Source organism: Oncorhynchus nerka, unplaced genomic scaffold, assembly GCF_034236695.1.
Source record: "Oncorhynchus nerka isolate Pitt River unplaced genomic scaffold, Oner_Uvic_2.0 unplaced_scaffold_2244, whole genome shotgun sequence".
Lineage (NCBI taxonomy): Eukaryota > Metazoa > Chordata > Actinopteri > Salmoniformes > Salmonidae > Oncorhynchus > Oncorhynchus nerka.
In genome coordinates, this window is record NW_027039051.1 from 1 (window position 1) to 17,520 (window position 17,520).

Sequence of the window (17,520 nt, forward strand, 5' to 3'; positions counted from 1 at the left end):
ATTACTAACTATGTGTCTAGTATAGCTGTCAAACTGTGTGTGTGTGTGTGTGTGTGTGTGTGTGTGTGTGTGTGTGTGTGTGTGTGTGTGTGTGTGTGTGTGTGTGTGTGTGTGTGTGTGTGTGTGTGTGTGTGTGTGTGTGTGTGTGTGTGTGCGTGTGTGTGTGCGTGTGTATGTACAACAGCTTGTAATGTCTTTCCTCCCGGTGTCTGACAGACAGACAGACAGACAGACAGACAGACAGACAGACAGACAGACAGACAGACAGACAGACAGACAGACAGACAGACAGACAGACAGACAGACAGACAGACAGACAGACAGACAGACAGACAGACAGACAGAGAGAGAGAGAGAGAGAGAGCACATAGTCAGTGCAGAGTAGGTTGCTTGTCTTCTATTTTATGACTGTTAACTTCCTGGGAAATTCCTAGTGAGAGTATTCCTGTAAGTGCCTGGCAGACCTCGGTTCAAATACTATTACAAATATTTCAGATACTTAAAGTGTTTGCTCTATCCTGCCTGGAATGCCAGATGGGCACAGTTTGTTATTTTAGAACTATTCTATCGGTCCATTAAGTCAGGCAAGCTCAATTGAGCTGAAATACAGTATTTGAAATGATTTCAAATAGTATTTGAACCCAGGTTTGGTGGCTGGTCTGGTCATGGTCTCATTGCCCTGACAGGAGTGGAAGGAAACAGTTCACTACTCTGTAGCTCTGCATTTAGCTCTCACCGTATTTCAATCTGTGACATGGAAAAAAAGCGGAACCCCATTCGGCTGTTAGCATGTGATTGTGATTGCCCTGTTAGCCCTGTGGGGCTATAGGGAAGGCTTGGCAGTATGCTGAGTGGATTGTTTAGTCTTGTACTTGCTGTATACATACACACATCCTGTAATTCCTGGGATTCAGTGTTTGTTAGTGATGAACAATTCATATAGTGAACCTCTCATCCTGTCTGGGGCTCTCATCCTGAAACCCTGTATTATGCATTCATTCACAGCACTGTGCGTCATCCTCAAGCCGTGGCCCCAGATAGTGATACATATGTGCTGCTATAGCAACAATGAAATGGAATAAATTGTCTCTCTATAACCTACTATAACGAAAGTGTTGATGCTAAAGATAAATATAAATTCACTAGGGATGCCTTTTCAGCTATTAGTACATGCTGAATGATATGAAAGAACTAATAAAATGGCTGATAAAAGACCAACATGTGTCCAATGAACTGTTTAGATAGAGAGATGAAATACTATACAACACGTTGGACAAATGTCAATGGACAGGTAATAAGCTGAACAGATAGCCTAGCTATTTCAAAAATATGAAACCTAATCTTGATGTTTGGTTGTTTGCTGAAATCATTAAAGGGAGCCTGAGGTACTGTACGTGAGACATATTCAATGTGGGGAATTGGTAACTGCATTGCTAACACTTTCATTGTATGTCAGAATTGGTTGTAAGGAAACCTGGCGCTGCAGCGTCTAATCAAGAGGAGAGAGAGGAGCAGACAGGCAGTTCTGTTGAGAATACACAGTCAACATCAAGGGATTCTAATAGAAAAAGGAATGACAAGAGAGCAACATGGAATTCCACAAAAGCCAGGACAGAATATTCACTGCCGGTTGTATCTTAGTCTAAGATATTGTTCAGACATTCTTGTAGTTATGGCTAAACAAGTGTCCTCTACATCCCCTATGTGGAAAGGTCGCTAGTGACCTAATGTTATGGACCGAGAATGACCTATTTTCAGTGGTGTGGCAAACTGCCAACAACATATTGTATGTAAGTTGTTCAAAGACATGCCCTCTATCAGAAACCAATTAAACATTATAGCAATGAAGGCCACATTCCTGAATAGAATGGCTACACATCACAATGATTGGCTGCTCATTAAGAACTGCCTATGATTGGCAAGTGTGACAATGAAGAAAAAAAACCCAGAGAGAACAAAACAGCTAGTTGCCAGGAAACACCACAGCACAGTGGATCAATCAACCAATCTGCTGCTAGGTCAGGGACAGAGACTTACTGAACATACATGTACATATGTACACAATAGAAGGTTACAGCTCGATTGGAGTCACAGCACACGCAAGTACACACACACACACACACACACACACACACACACACACACACACAACAAGGGTTTGGATTTGGGTGGATAGGGTTCAAGGAGTTTTAAATGTTTTATTTTACCCTTATTTTACCAGGTAAGTTGACTGAGAACACATTCTCATTTACAGCAATTCCCCAGAATAGTTACAGAGGAGAGGAAAGGGGATGAATGAGCCAATTGGAAGCTGGCGATGAACAGGCGGCCATGATTGTACAGTATGGGGGTCAGCTTGGGAATTAGCCAGGACACCGGGGTTAACACCCCTACTCTTACAATAAGTGCCATGGGATCTTTAGTGACCACAGAGAGTCAGGAAGACAGAGCCACTGAGCATACATGCACACTACAGAATAGATGAGATGGAGATGCTTCAGGGACAGGGTTCTGTGCACACAACAGAAGCATTGGAGTCAGAGACTCCCGTAGTACCGTAGCTACTGAGCATGACACAAGGTATAGATGGAGAGGAGAGGAGTCAAAGCCAGGGATACTAAAAGGAAAAGTAGTTTATTGCCATATACCCTATCCTCTGCACAATCTGCATGTACTATGAATTTTATCTTTATTTACTAGGCAAGTCAGTTAAGAACACATTTTTATTTTCAATGACAGCTTAGGAACAGTGGGTTAACTGCCTTGTTCAGGGGCAGAACGACAGATTTGTTGTACCTTGTCAGCTCAGGGATTCAATCTTGCAACCTTTCGGTTACTAGTCCAACACTCTAACCACTAGGTTACCCTGCCGCCCAGTATGAATACATCATCTCTTCATGCTTTTTACTGACTGTTGACTGTCAGAGGCACAGCTTGATTTATATGCTGGATCAAAAGCTTTTACACCCTTGGAAATAAAATGTAGGAACATTGGCTAAAATAGTGTTGGATATGATAATATGTTAGAGAGGGCTTGAGTGTAAGCATTTGGCCAAGTAAACTATTGCTTTTACACTGAATGCTTTTAGAAAGGGTTCAGAGATGCAGACTTGACAGAAAGTATAGCTAGAGTGAAATCAGAGTCAGGGATACTTTACTAAAGGATATGTATACTAAAGAATAAGTACTTAGCAGTGGTGGAAAAAGTACACAATTGTCATTGTGAAAAAGTAAAGATACCTTAATAGAAAAAGTAAAGATACCTTAATAGAAAATGATTCAAGTAAAAGTGAAAGTCATCCAGGAAAATACTACTTGAGTAAAAGTTTAAAAGGTATTTGGTTTTAAATATACTTATGTATCAAAAGTAAATGTAATTGCAAAAATATACTTAAGTATCAAAAAGAAAAGTATCAATCATTTCAAATTGATTAAATTAAGCAAACCACGGATAGCCAGGGACACACTACAACACGCAGACATAATTTACAAATGAAGCTTTTGTGTTTAATGAGTACGCCAACTCAGAGGCAGTAGGGATGCCCAAGGATGTTCTCTTGATGTTCTCTTGATAAGTGCGTGAATTGGGCCATTTTCCTGTTCTGCGAAGCATCCAAAATGTAACGAGTACCTTTGAGTGTGAGGGAAAATCTATGGAGTAAAACGTACATTATTTTCTTTAGGAATGTAGTGAAGTAAAAGTTGTCAAAAATATAATTAGTTCAGTAAAGTACAGATACTTCCAAATTGCAGAAACAGTTTAACCCTTTTTATCAATAATTTCTTCGTTGGAAGCTGCCCCTTCTCCTTGGCTATCACTACCACTGTTTTCACCTACATCACTACCACTGTTTTCACCTACATCACTACCATTGTTTTCACCTACATCACTACCACTGTTTTCACCTACATCCCTACCACTGTTTTCACCTACATCACTACCACTGTTTTCACCTACATCACTACCACTGTTTTCACCTACATTACTGCCACTGTTTTCACCTACATCACTACCACTGTTTTCACCTACATCACGACCACTGTTTTCACCTACATCACTACCACTGTTTTCACCTACATCACTGCCACTGTTTTCGCCTACATCACTGCCACTGTTTTCACCTACATCACTACCACTGTTTTCACCTACATCACTATCACTGTTTTCACCTACATCACTGCCACTGTTTTCATCTACATCACTGCCACTGTTTTCACCTACATCACTACCACTGTTTTCATCTACATCACTGCCACTGTTTTCACCTACATCACTGCCACTGTTTTCACCTACATCACTATCACTGTTTTCACCTACATCACTACCACTGTTTTCACCTACATCACTACCACTGTTTTCGCCTACATCACTGCCACTGTTTTCACCTACATCACTGCCACTGTTTTCGCCTACATCACTACCACTGTTTTCACCTACATCACTGCCACTGTTTTCACCTACATCACTGCCACTGTTTTCACCTACATCACTGCCACTGTTTTTGCCTACATCACTACCAATGTTTTCACCTACATCACTATCACTGTTTTCACCTACATCACTGCCACTGTTTTCGCCTACATCACTACCACTGTTTTCACCTACATCACTACCACTGTTTTCACCTACATCACTACCACTGTTTTCACCTACATCACTGCCACTGTTTTCGCCTACATCACTACCACTGTTTTCACCTACATCACTACCACTGTTTTCGCCTACATCACTCATTTTTCGTGGTTAATAGTGGCGACTCCATCACTCGAGGTGCTAAGTGGTTTTTAGTGAGCGTATACCTCTCCACGTGCATATTGTCACTTCTCCTCACGTTCCTGCTGGGTCACAGAGGTGATATGGACTGCTGTACCTAATTATTCTATATCGACATTATCGAAAATGAATCTGAACGTTTTAATATCGTTATTGAGGGAAGTAATTACCTCGATAATTATTGATATTGATTTATCGCCCAGCCCTAGTTTAGTGTGGGTTTTCAATGAATTTATGTAAATCACAAAGCTCATCTGCATTTTCCTGCAGTACAGAAAAATGATCAGCAACAAAAGAGTGAGTAAATTAAGATCCTACATCTGTAGGTCTGCACTATGCATTATGTATCTGGCCTCTGCTCACTCTGGAGACAAGCTGCATGTACTATGAATACATCATCTCTTCACACTTTTACTGAGACAGCTTGACTGACAGTTGGCTCTTGAAGTCACAGCTTGACTCATATCTGTTCTGCTCATATCATTGATGCCTGATGAAAAGCTATTACGCTCTAACAGTAGCTAGAGCTTCAGTAAACAGATGGCCCATTTTAGCTGTGGCATCCTCAAAGCTAAATCTGAACGGCGCTTTCCAGAATTTTGGGTTTTTAATTCCAATTGATTGATTGAGGTGAACACATTTTGAACATACTGTATAGTATCCCCCGTTGATGTCACATTTAGTGGATTGAGTGGGATAGTTCATCAGGTACCTCTAGTGGAGAGAACTCTATGGGCCATCTGAAATTACTCAAAATATGATTCAATGTTTGAAAGTCATCATTGCTTCAAAAACTGTTTCAATCAAAACCATTAACTAACATTATCTATTCATGAAAAGGTATCAGAATGATGGTTTATCAATCACTGAACCCTGTTTTAACCCAGCAGAGAATGGACAATAAATCCATTCCCTTAAGCGACTGCTCCCTGAATCATTGGCCAAATACTGTACACTCTAATCTCTCATGGAGAGATGCAATTAACACAGGATGGTATCGCACCGTCTGTCAATGCACTGTGAGATGTCTGTCAAAGCACTGTGAGATGTCTGTCAATGCACTGTGAGATGTCTGTCAATGCACTGTGAGATGTCTGTCAATGCACTGTGAGATGTCTGTCAATGCACTGTGAGATGTCTGTCAATGCACTGTGAGATGTCTGTCAATGCACTGTGAGATGTCTGTCAATGCACTGTGAGATGTCTGTCAATGCACTGTGAGATGTCTGTCAATGCACTGTGAGATGTCTGTCAATGCACTGTGAGATGTCTGTCAATGCACTGTGAGATGTCTGTCAATGCACTGTGAGATGTCTGTCAATGCACTGTGAGATGTCTGTCAATGCAGTGTGAGATGTCTGTCAATGCAGTGTGAGATGTCTGTCAATGCACTGTGAGATGTCTGTCAATGCACTGTGAGATGTCTGTCAATGCACTGAGATGTCTGTCAATGCACTGTGAGATGTCTGTCAATGCACTGTGAGATGTCTGTCAATGCACTGTGAGATGTCTGTCAAAGCACTGTGAGATGTCTGTCAATGCACTGTGAGATGTCTGTCAATGCACTGTGAGATGTCTGTCAATGCACTGTGAGATGTCTGTCAATGCACTGTGAGATGTCTGTCAATGCACTGTGAGATGTCTGTCAATGCACTGTGAGATGTCTGTCAATGCACTGTGAGATGTCTGTCAAAGCACTGTGAGATGTCTGTCAATGCACTGTGAGATGTCTGTCAATGCACTGTGAGATGTCTGTCAATGCACTGTGAGATGTCTGTCAAAGCACTGTGAGATGTCTGTCAATGCACTGTGAGATGTCTGTCAATGCACTGTGAGATGTCTGTCAAAGCACTGTGAGATGTCTGTCAATGCACTGTGAGATGTCTGTCAATGCACTGTGAGATGCGACGACTAACGAAGAACTTTGTTCTGGTGCTCAGATTTTTCCGTCACCCTCTAACCACATTGCTACAGTTCTGTTGAATACTGTAAAACCACATCTCAAACAGTTTAGTTCTGTTGAATACTGTATAACTACATCTTTACAGTTTAGTTCTGTTGAATACTGTATAACTACATATTTACAGTTTAGTTCTGTTGAATACTGTATAACCACATCTCAAACAGTTTAGTTCTGTTGAATACTGTATAACTACATCTTTACAGTTCAGTTCTGTTGAATACTGTATAACTACATCTTTACAGTTTAGTTCTGTTGAATACTGTATAACTACATCTTTACAGTTTAGTTCTGTTGAATACTGTATAACCACATCTCAAACAGTTTAGTTCTGTTGAATACTGTATAACTACATCTTTACAGTTTAGTTCTGTTGAATACTGTATAACCACATCTCAAACAGTTTAGTTCTGTTGAATACTGTATAACTACATCTTTACAGTTTAGTTCTGTTGAATACTGTATAACCACATCTCAAACAGTTTAGTTCTGTTGAATACTGTATAACTACATCTTTACAGTTTAGTTCTGTTGAATACTGTATAACTACATCTTTACAGTTTAGTTCTGTTGAATACTGTATAACCACATCTCAAACAGTTTAGTTCTGTTGAATACTGTATAACCACATCTCAAACAGTTTAGTTCTGTTGAATACTGTATAACCACATCTCAAACAGTTTAGTTCTGTTGAATACTGTATAACTACATCTTTACAGTTTAGTTCTGTTGAATACTGTATTCTGTTGAACTGTACATCTTTACAGTTTAGTTCTGTTGAATACTGTATAACCATCTCAAACAGTTTAGTTCTCATAACAGTCTTTACAGTTCAGTTCTGTTGAATACTGTTCTGTTGAATACTGTATAACTACATCTTTACAGTTTAGTTCTGTTGAATACTGTATAACCACATCTCAAACAGTTTAGTTCTGTTGAATACTGTATAACTACATCTTTACAGTTCAGTTCTGTTGAATACTGTATAACCACATCTTTACAGTTCAGTTCTGTTGAATACTGTATAACTACATCTTTACAGTTTAGTTCTGTTGAATACTGTATAACTACATCTTTACAGTTCAGTTCTGTTGAATACTGTATAACTTTACAGTTTAGTTCTGTTGATCTTTACAGTTCAGTTCTGTTGAATACTGTATAACTACATCTTTACAGTTCAGTTCTGTTGAATACTGTATAACTACATCTTTACAGTTTAGTTCTGTTGAATACTGTATAACCACATCTCAAAGAGTTTAGTTCTGTTGAATACTGTATAACTACATCTTTACAGTTCAGTTCTGTTGAATACTGTATAACCACATCTTTACAGTTCAGTTCTGTTGAATACTGTATAACTACATCTTTACAGTTACAGTTCAGTTCTGTTGAATACTGTATAACTACATCTTTACAGTTTAGTTCTGTTGAATACTGTATAACCACATCTCAAACAGTTTAGTTCTGTTGAATACTGTATAACTACATCTTTACAGTTCAGTTCTGTTGAATACTGTATAACCACATCTTTACAGTTCAGTTCTGTTGAATACTGTATAACTACATCTTTACAGTTTAGTTCTGTTGAATACTGTATAACTACATCTTTACAGTTCAGTTCTGTTGAATACTGTATAACTACATCTTTACAGTTTAGTTCTGTTGAATACTGTATAACCACATCTCAAACAGTTTAGTTCTGTTGAATACTGTATAACTACATCTTTACAGTTTAGTTCTGTTGAATACTGTATAACCACATCTCAAAGAGTTTAGTTCTGTTGAATACTGTATAACTACATCTTTACAGTTTAGTTCTGTTGAATACTGTATAACCACATCTCAAACAGTTTAGTTCTGTTGAATACTGTATAACTACATCTTTACAGTTCAGTTCTGTTGAATACTGTATAACCACATCTTTACAGTTCAGTTCTGTTGAATACTGTATAACTACATCTTTACAGTTTAGTTCTGTTGAATACTGTATAACTACATCTTTACAGTTCAGTTCTGTTGAATACTGTATAACCACATCTTTACAGTTTAGTTCTGTTGAATACTGTATAACTACATCTTTACAGTTCAGTTCTGTTGAATACTGTATAACCACATCTTTACAGTTCAGTTCTGTTGAATACTGTATAACTACATCTTTACAGTTTAGTTCTGTTGAATACTGTATAACTACATCTTTACAGTTCAGTTCTGTTGAATACTGTATAACCACATCTTTACAGTTCAGTTCTGTTGAATACTGTATAACTACATCTTTACAGTTCAGTTCTGTTGAATACTGTATAACTACATCTTTACAGTTTAGTTCTGTTGAATACTGTATAACCACATCTCAAACAGTTTAGTTCTGTTGAATACTGTATAACTACATCTTTACAGTTCAGTTCTGTTGAATACTGTATAACTACATCTTTACAGTTTAGTTCTGTTGAATACTGTATAACTACATCTTTACAGTTCAGTTCTGTTGAATACTGTATAACCACATCTTTACAGTTCAGTTCTGTTGAATACTGTATAACTACATCTTTACAGTTCAGTTCTGTTGAAGACTGTATAACTACATCTTTACAGTTTAGTTCTGTTGAATACTGTATAACCACATCTCAAACAGTTTAGTTCTGTTGAATACTGTATAACTACATCTTTACAGTTTAGTTCTGTTGAATACTGTATAACCACATCTCAAACAGTTTAGTTCTGTTGAATATTGTATAACTACATCTTTACAGTTTAGTTCTGTTGAATACTGTATAACTACATCTTTACAGTTTAGTTCTGTTGAATACTGTATAACTACATCTTTACAGTTTAGTTCTGTTGAATACTGTATAACCACATCTCAAACAGTTTAGTTCTGTTGAATACTGTATAACTACATCTTTACAGTTTAGTTCTGTTGAATACTGTATAACTACATCTTTACAGTTTAGTTCTGTTGAATACTGTATAACCACATCTAAAACAGTTTAGTTCTGTTGAATACTGTATAACCATATCTCAAACAGTTTAGTTCTGTTGAATACTGTATAACTACATCTTTACAGTTTAGTTTTGTTGAATACTGTATAACTACATCTTTACAGTTTAGTTCTGTTGAATACTGTATAACTACATCTTTACAGTTTAGTTATGTTGAATACTGTATAACCACATCTCAAACAGTTTAGTTCTGTTGAATACTGTATAACCACATCTCAAACAGTTTAGTTCTGTTGAATACTGTATAACTACATCTTTACAGTTCAGTTCTGTTGAATACTGTATAACCACATCTCAAACAGTTTAGTTCTGTTGAATACTGTATAACCACATCTCAAACAGTTTAGTTCTGTTGAATACTGTATAACTACATCTTTACAGTTCAGTTCTGTTGAATACTGTATAACTACATCTTTACAGTTTAGTTCTGTTGAATACTGTATAACTACATCTTTACAGTTCAGTTCTGTTGAATACTGTATAACCACATCTTTACAGTTCAGTTCTGTTGAATACTGTATAACTACATCTTTACAGTTCAGTTCTGTTGAAGACTGTATAACTACATCTTTACAGTTTAGTTCTGTTGAATACTGTATAACCACATCTCAAACAGTTTAGTTCTGTTGAATACTGTATAACTACATCTTTACAGTTTAGTTCTGTTGAATACTGTATAACCACATCTCAAACAGTTTAGTTCTGTTGAATATTGTATAACTACATCTTTACAGTTTAGTTCTGTTGAATACTGTATAACTACATCTTTACAGTTTAGTTCTGTTGAATACTGTATAACTACATCTTTACAGTTTAGTTCTGTTGAATACTGTATAACCACATCTCAAACAGTTTAGTTCTGTTGAATACTGTATAACTACATCTTTACAGTTTAGTTCTGTTGAATACTGTATAACTACATCTTTACAGTTTAGTTCTGTTGAATACTGTATAACCACATCTAAAACAGTTTAGTTCTGTTGAATACTGTATAACCATATCTCAAACAGTTTAGTTCTGTTGAATACTGTATAACTACATCTTTACAGTTTAGTTCTGTTGAATACTGTATAACTACATCTTTACAGTTTAGTTCTGTTGAATACTGTATAACTACATCTTTACAGTTTAGTTCTGTTGAATACTGTATAACCACATCTCAAACAGTTTAGTTCTGTTGAATACTGTATAACCACATCTCAAACAGTTTAGTTCTGTTGAATACTGTATAACTACATCTTTACAGTTCAGTTCTGTTGAATATTGTATAACCACATCTCAAACAGTTTAGTTCTGTTGAATACTGTATAACTACATCTTTACAGTTTAGTTCTGTTGAATACTGTATAACCACATCTCAAACAGTTTAGTTCTGTTGAATACTGTATAACTACATCTTTACAGTTTAGTTCTGTTGAATACTGTATAACTACATCTTTACAGTTTAGTTCTGTTGAATACTGTATAACTACATCTTTACAGTTTAGTTCTGTTGAATACTGTATAACTACATCTTTACAGTTCAGTTCTGTTGAATACTGTATAACCACATCTCACACAGTTTAGTTCTGTTGAATACTGTATAACTACATCTTTACAGTTTAGTTCTGTTGAATACTGTATAACCACATCTCAAACAGTTTAGTTCTGTTGAATACTGTATAACTACATCTTTACAGTTTAGTTCTGTTGAATACTGTATAACTACATCTTTACAGTTTAGTTCTGTTGAATACTGTATAACTACATCTTTACAGTTCAGTTCTGTTGCACCTGGCTCTACGTACTGCAGTGGAATACTAATGCAGAGTTCTGTATCATTATATTTCTCCACACTTCACAACCCACACCTACCCTTACATGTCAGAGAAAGACAGATAGACAGATGGAGCTGTGCTGAGGGCCTGACTGTCTCCGACAAGGGCCATTGTAGAAAAGCACCTCTCTGTGAGCATGTTACATAAATGCAAGCGTTCAACAGGAGAATGCATAATGCAGCTGGGAAGTGTGTGTGTGTGTGTGTGTGTGTGTGTGTGTGTGTGTGTGTGTGTGTGTGTGTGTGTGTGTGTGTGTGTGTGTGTGTGTGTGTGTGTGTGTGTGTGTGTGTGTGTGCGTGTCTCCCTCTGTTTGTGTTTGTGTGTGTGTGTGAAGGCCACTTCATCCAACTTAACATTATCTGAATGTGCTCTTTGTGAGAGCCACTGACCCCACCGGAGTTCATCCATACTGTAGGAAAGTAATGTTGCAAAATTCTGGGAACTTTCAATAAATTCCGTGGTTTTCCTGAAATCCCAGTTGGAGGATTCCCGGAATCAGGAGGGAATAAGCAGAAATGATGTGTTCCTCCAACCAGGAATTCCTGTCATTTTGCAACCGTAGTAACAAGACTCTCTAAACCCACACAGTAAAGTATAGTGTGAATAAAGTATTTAAACCCACACAGTACTGTTTAGTATGAATAAAGTATTTAAACCCACATACAGTAAAGCTACAACAAGAGCCTCATAAGCTTCACCCTATAGATACTTTACTGTTAAATAAATTCTCTTTACGTATGACAATTCAGCGCTAACAGATTGTTTGTTGAAAGATTGATCTAAGGCAACATCTACCAATGCTTTGTGTTATACATTTGTAGGCTAATGACTGTATGCATAAGATAAGAAGAGTTGGTATCATTATATAGCATGTGGGCATGTTTGATAAAGTAGATAGACAGTAGACAGACAGACACCATGGGACGTACCTTTGAGATGTGTTTTTGTACTTCTGCCTGAAAAACAAGATGAGGAGTGTACATTAGATGAATAGGCCATACAAAGTACACCATCGCTCTGAGATAGATCTGCAGCCCAAATGGCACCCTATTCCCTTATTCCTATAGTGCACTTTTGACCAGAGATTTTCAGTCAAAAGTAGTGCACTAAATAGCAGGGTTGGGCTCAATTCAGAATTTTTTAATTGACTCCCATTCAACTCAATTGTTGATGTTGAATTTGAGTTTTAGTTACAGGAAGTAGAATTTAATTCAGTGCAATTTAAAGAAATTCCACTCAGTGATAGAACATTTAATTGAATATGACAGGTCACACTTCCAGATACCACCTTAGTGTTTAGGATAGCCAATTATATTTCCACCAACCATTGCATTTCTTTGGCTTCTTTTTGAAGGCCTTGAGGTCAACTTTAGTGTTAAACTAGTGCATTCTGGGAAATGTAGTATTTAGCAGAACTCTATTTGAGAGGAACTGACCTAGAAAGAAATAATGAGTGTGTTTCTGCTATGGAGTAGTATTGTCTGGGGGATTCAGACTAGTTATGAATGAGCTCTTTTTCCTGTTTTCCCTCTTCTCTCCAGTCAGTCTCCTTCTATCTGTAGGTTAGGGGAGGACTCTCTCTCTCTCTCTCTCTCTCACACACACACACACACACACACACACACACACACACACACACACACACACACACCAACAAGAACACACACACACCCACACGTTTCATCTGGTGTGAAGATCCAGTGAAGAGGAGGAATGTTGGGAGAGAAATTATTACACTACAGCAATCATCAACAGCAGTAAATGATGGATCACACAAAATGTGTTTGTCTCATTTTATATAAAAAAACTTTAAACCATCTTTAACGAGAAGTTAGGAGATAAGAACTAAATCACTCAAATTCTGCGTAATCATTTTGTAAATGATTTCCTCCTGGACTGCTATATTGACAAATGTGGCCCTGTATGTCCCCCTGTATGTTGTTGTGAATGAACCGAGTTGATATGACCTGATGACTCCTCCAGTCCCGAAACAGAATTCTGGTAACACTGAAACAAGAAAGATGAAGAAGAAGCGGAAGAAGGACAGGAAGAGTGCTCAACCACAAGCAGTTAGAGAGCAGCGAAAACCAGTCAAAGGCGGGTGCAGTTAGACTATCAGCAGATGTTCCTCTGACGGGCGGAGGTTCAACTCATATGGCGACACCCCCGTCAAACTCAAGCACTGGGATGGAGCTGGCGGAGTTGCCTGATGGCACGTGGGCCATGAAGCAGATGACACCACTGCCTGTATGTCCCCCTGTAATTCTGCCTCTATGTCCCCCTGTAATTCTTCCTGTATGTCCCCCTGTAATTCTGCCTGTATGTCCCCCTGTAATTCTGCCTGTATGTCCCCCTGTAATTCTGCCTGTATGTCCCCCTGTAATTCTGCCTGTATTCTGCCACTGTAAACAGAGGCTCGGTGTGACACCATGGTATTGCAGTACTCAGTGGAAATGCCTGACTAAATGTAAAAAGGGCTTTATAAATACATTTGATTTGATTTGATTAAATAATGTGTATGTGTGTGCGTGCTGCTCTTTGTGAGCTGAGGTGATTAGAATGTTTTTAATCTCTGAGATCAGCCAGTTAACCAGACAGCCACCCAACCAGCCAGAAACAGCCAGTCAGTGGTCACCGTTTCCACCAGTGTGCTGACGTAGATCAGCCCGCCTAAAAATGGACAGATATCTGCCCTACTCTACTCTAACCTCTGTTCTCCTCTACTCTACTTTCCTTCTCCCCTCTCCTCTTCCATCCTTTGCTATTCTCTTATCTCCTTTGTGCCTTCTGTCCTCTCTTCTACTCCCCTCTCTCCTCCTCTCCTCTCCCCTCCTTTCCTCTCTTCTCCCCCTCCTATCCTATTCTCTCTTCTCTTCTTCCCTTTCCCTTCCTCTCCTCTTCTCTCCCCTCCTCTCCTCTCTCCTCCGTTTCTCTCTCAGACACGACAGTCAGCACTACTCCTCTGCTCTCCTCTGCTCCATGGCAACACACCTGTCTGTCTCCTGCACCAGCCAGCCACAGGTATTCAGGGCATTACATTGAGAGAACTTGTCCCACACTTCAGATTGGTAGAGGAGCAGTGTGTGTGTATGTGTGTGTGTGTGTGTGTGTGTGTGCGTGCGTGCGTGGGTGGGTGGAGATGCTCAGGGGACAGGGTGTGACTGAGGACTATGTGATCAGGGATTTCAGCGGTAGAGTGTGTGTAGGCGCAAACGTGTATATAGAGCGTGACTGCACGTTATAATGAACTATTGAATACATAATGGGTTTAGTCAAGCTTCAGTGATAAACAGTTTGCTTCTACTGAGACACATGTTTGTCAGATACGAGTTTAACAGCTACATAATTGACTCATTCATTTGTTGCAAGCTGTGAAATGATATATTATGTAATAGCATATTAGTCTAATCATGCTGCCAGCTGTATTTAGCTTGATCAATTTGTTGTGGTAACATATTGATTAGACGGTAAAAACACAACAGCAGAAGAACACATATTATACCATTATAACTTCCATTCATTCAATCATTAATTCATTGATGAATTGATGAATTAATTCATTAATTTACTGTAAAAACAGTAGATAAATACAAGTGCAGGTACCTACCTGACTACCAACTTACCTACATACCTATCTGCTTTACGTATACACGAATATGCGCATATGCTACGGAATGTACTTACCTGCATACCACAGGAGGTTGGTGGCACCTTAATCGGGGAGGACGGGATCTTGGTAATGACTGGAGCGGATGGGTCGATGCCATTCCATTTGCGCCGTTCCAGCCATTATTATGAGCCATCCTCCCCTCAGCAGCCTCCACTGATAGGTACATTTGTTCATACATACATTGAAATCATGAAATGTACACACCTACAGTTGTAGTGCTTTATACACACTAATGTATTGTTTACAAAACAAAGATGTGCACATAAGAATACTATTAAACGTGCTTCAATATACAGCACAGTGATGGAAAACTAAGATACTGTAGAAACGCGGCATCGCGGCATCAACACGGCATCACTTCTGATAACAAATAAACATTTCACAAGAGCTTGAAATAACCTCACTCTTTCAACCACCCTTACAGATCACATGCCTCTAAGTCAGTCCCTCTCTGGGGAAGTTAAACACAAGAGGAGAGATGAAAGAAAGAGAACTTACATTCCCTTGAGTCGCATCCACATTTTCTCTGTCTGCTCAGTCTTTGGGTACTTTAGAGAGTTTTTGTCCATACTATCTGTGTATGTACACAGTTCATCCATGCTGAATGTGTTATAAGGTGCAGCGGTTAACTGCGGTATCTCAGGTACGTACAGCAGACCTCTGTCTGCACTCTGCAGTGTGAATCCCTGAATCCTAAGAGCACTCCTCAGTCTGGTCCTCAGAGCATCCTCCCTGTGCTGTAGTCACGGGAGTCTTGTCTCTTCTCTCTTCTCTACAGCACCTGCATTACTTGTCTCATTAACCTATTAGTTTATCAGAGCAGAGAGAGACTGCGGCTTCACACACTGTAGCTCTGTCAGGCAGGCAGGAAGGAACCACTCTCCACTACACACTGTCACTCACTGTCTGACTGTCAGATGATTTAATCTCTCTCTAGAGTACCTCTCTCTCTTTGTTTCTCTCTGTTTGTTTCTCTCTCTCTCACACTATCTTTCTCTCTCTCTAGTACTTATATCTGCTTCTCTCTCTGTGTTTCTCTCTCTCTGGTTCTTTCTCTCTCTCTCTGTCTCTCTCTCTTGCACCTCTCTGATCACTCTCTCACCATGCGGTTTTACTGCTCTGTGTACACTGATGGTGCCGCTGCTTTATAGAACTCTCACTCCTGCGCAATGCTCCATCCATCCACGACATCGGTGCAGGTAGGTAGGTGGGTAGCGTTCCTTTGACAGACAGAGAGGGTTGGTGCGGTACGGAAACGCAGAAGTAGCAGATGGTATCAGACACGACAGGGTCAGCACCACCAAATCCTGCGATCACAGAGCGTTCAGAGCAGTCAGACTATGGTGAGCGGCTCCACCACACAGAAGCAGAGGTAGAGATTCCTCTCTCACCAAGAGGAGTTCAGTTGCATTTCCTTACATCAAAGATCCAATGTAACGTGATGTGGCCAGTAGATGCGCATCACAAGCTGTAACAGCAGTATCCTCTACGGCTCTCACATTACAGGCGCTCCGTTTGTCCAGGCAGTTCCATTGAGAGATGCTAGAGATGTTCAATTAGCGTCAGCTGCTTATGGCATAATTATCAAGCCCGCCTAGAAATCTGTCAGTGCGCCTCGCTGAGGGAACTACAAACAGCTGAGGCAGCCAGGGAAGCAGAGCATCGGCAGCTGTATAATAAATCCATGTCCTGGAGCTTGCTGCGTTTGGTTCCTTTATTATCACTAAGGTGCAGTAGCAATGAACTAAAGCAGATCGGTAGCAGCATCTTGCATCCTGACTCCTCAGTGCCTCCTCTTACAGTATATTGTCCTGCTGCTGAGGCTGTTACATCTCACCCCCCCATTCCACTACTGTCACTCCGGCTTTCACTGCAGGAAGGAAGGAATGGAGAGCTCTGATCTGATGAAAATTGTTTGTGAAGCAAAACAGGCACAGTGGCTGATTAGTGGGACAGAGGGAAGAAGAAAATATAGAGAAAGAGGGAAGAAAAGAAAGAGAGGGAATATAAGAATGGAGAGATAAAGGTAATGTAGCTAGAAGGCTTGTGCTAAAGGTCAGTACTCTACACGTGCCCTTAATCATTCAAAAATAATGGCAGAAGCTGGAGAAAAACAAGGTCCAACAGAGAAAGGGGCTACCTCTTTGTGATTAACATATAAGATTATACTGTAGCTATTATCCCACTGAGAAATAGTCTCACTGGAACAGCAATACCACTGCAATGAATTAACACATTTCTCCATTTCACCACGTCACTTCTCTACCTAGAATTCATTTCAAGGGTGCACACTGCACTG

The 17,520-nt window shown here is 39.2% G+C and overlaps 1 long non-coding RNA gene across 2 annotated transcripts; it reads right to left on the bottom strand.

Annotated features, from left to right (window-relative positions):
- Window positions 1–3,482: 3,482 nt before the first annotated feature.
- LOC115124791 (uncharacterized) lies at window positions 3,483–16,919 on the bottom strand. 2 transcript variants are annotated; one of them, XR_010462312.1, is made up of 3 exons: window positions 15,720–16,919; window positions 12,481–12,507; window positions 3,483–3,651 (listed from the first exon to the last, which is right to left on the bottom strand). It is a non-coding gene; the product is annotated as an uncharacterized LOC115124791 (long non-coding RNA). The 2 variants fall into 2 exon arrangements; XR_003862848.2 differs by lacking the exon at window positions 15,720–16,919 and adding an exon at window positions 12,988–15,713.
- Window positions 16,920–17,520: the final 601 nt, after the last annotated feature.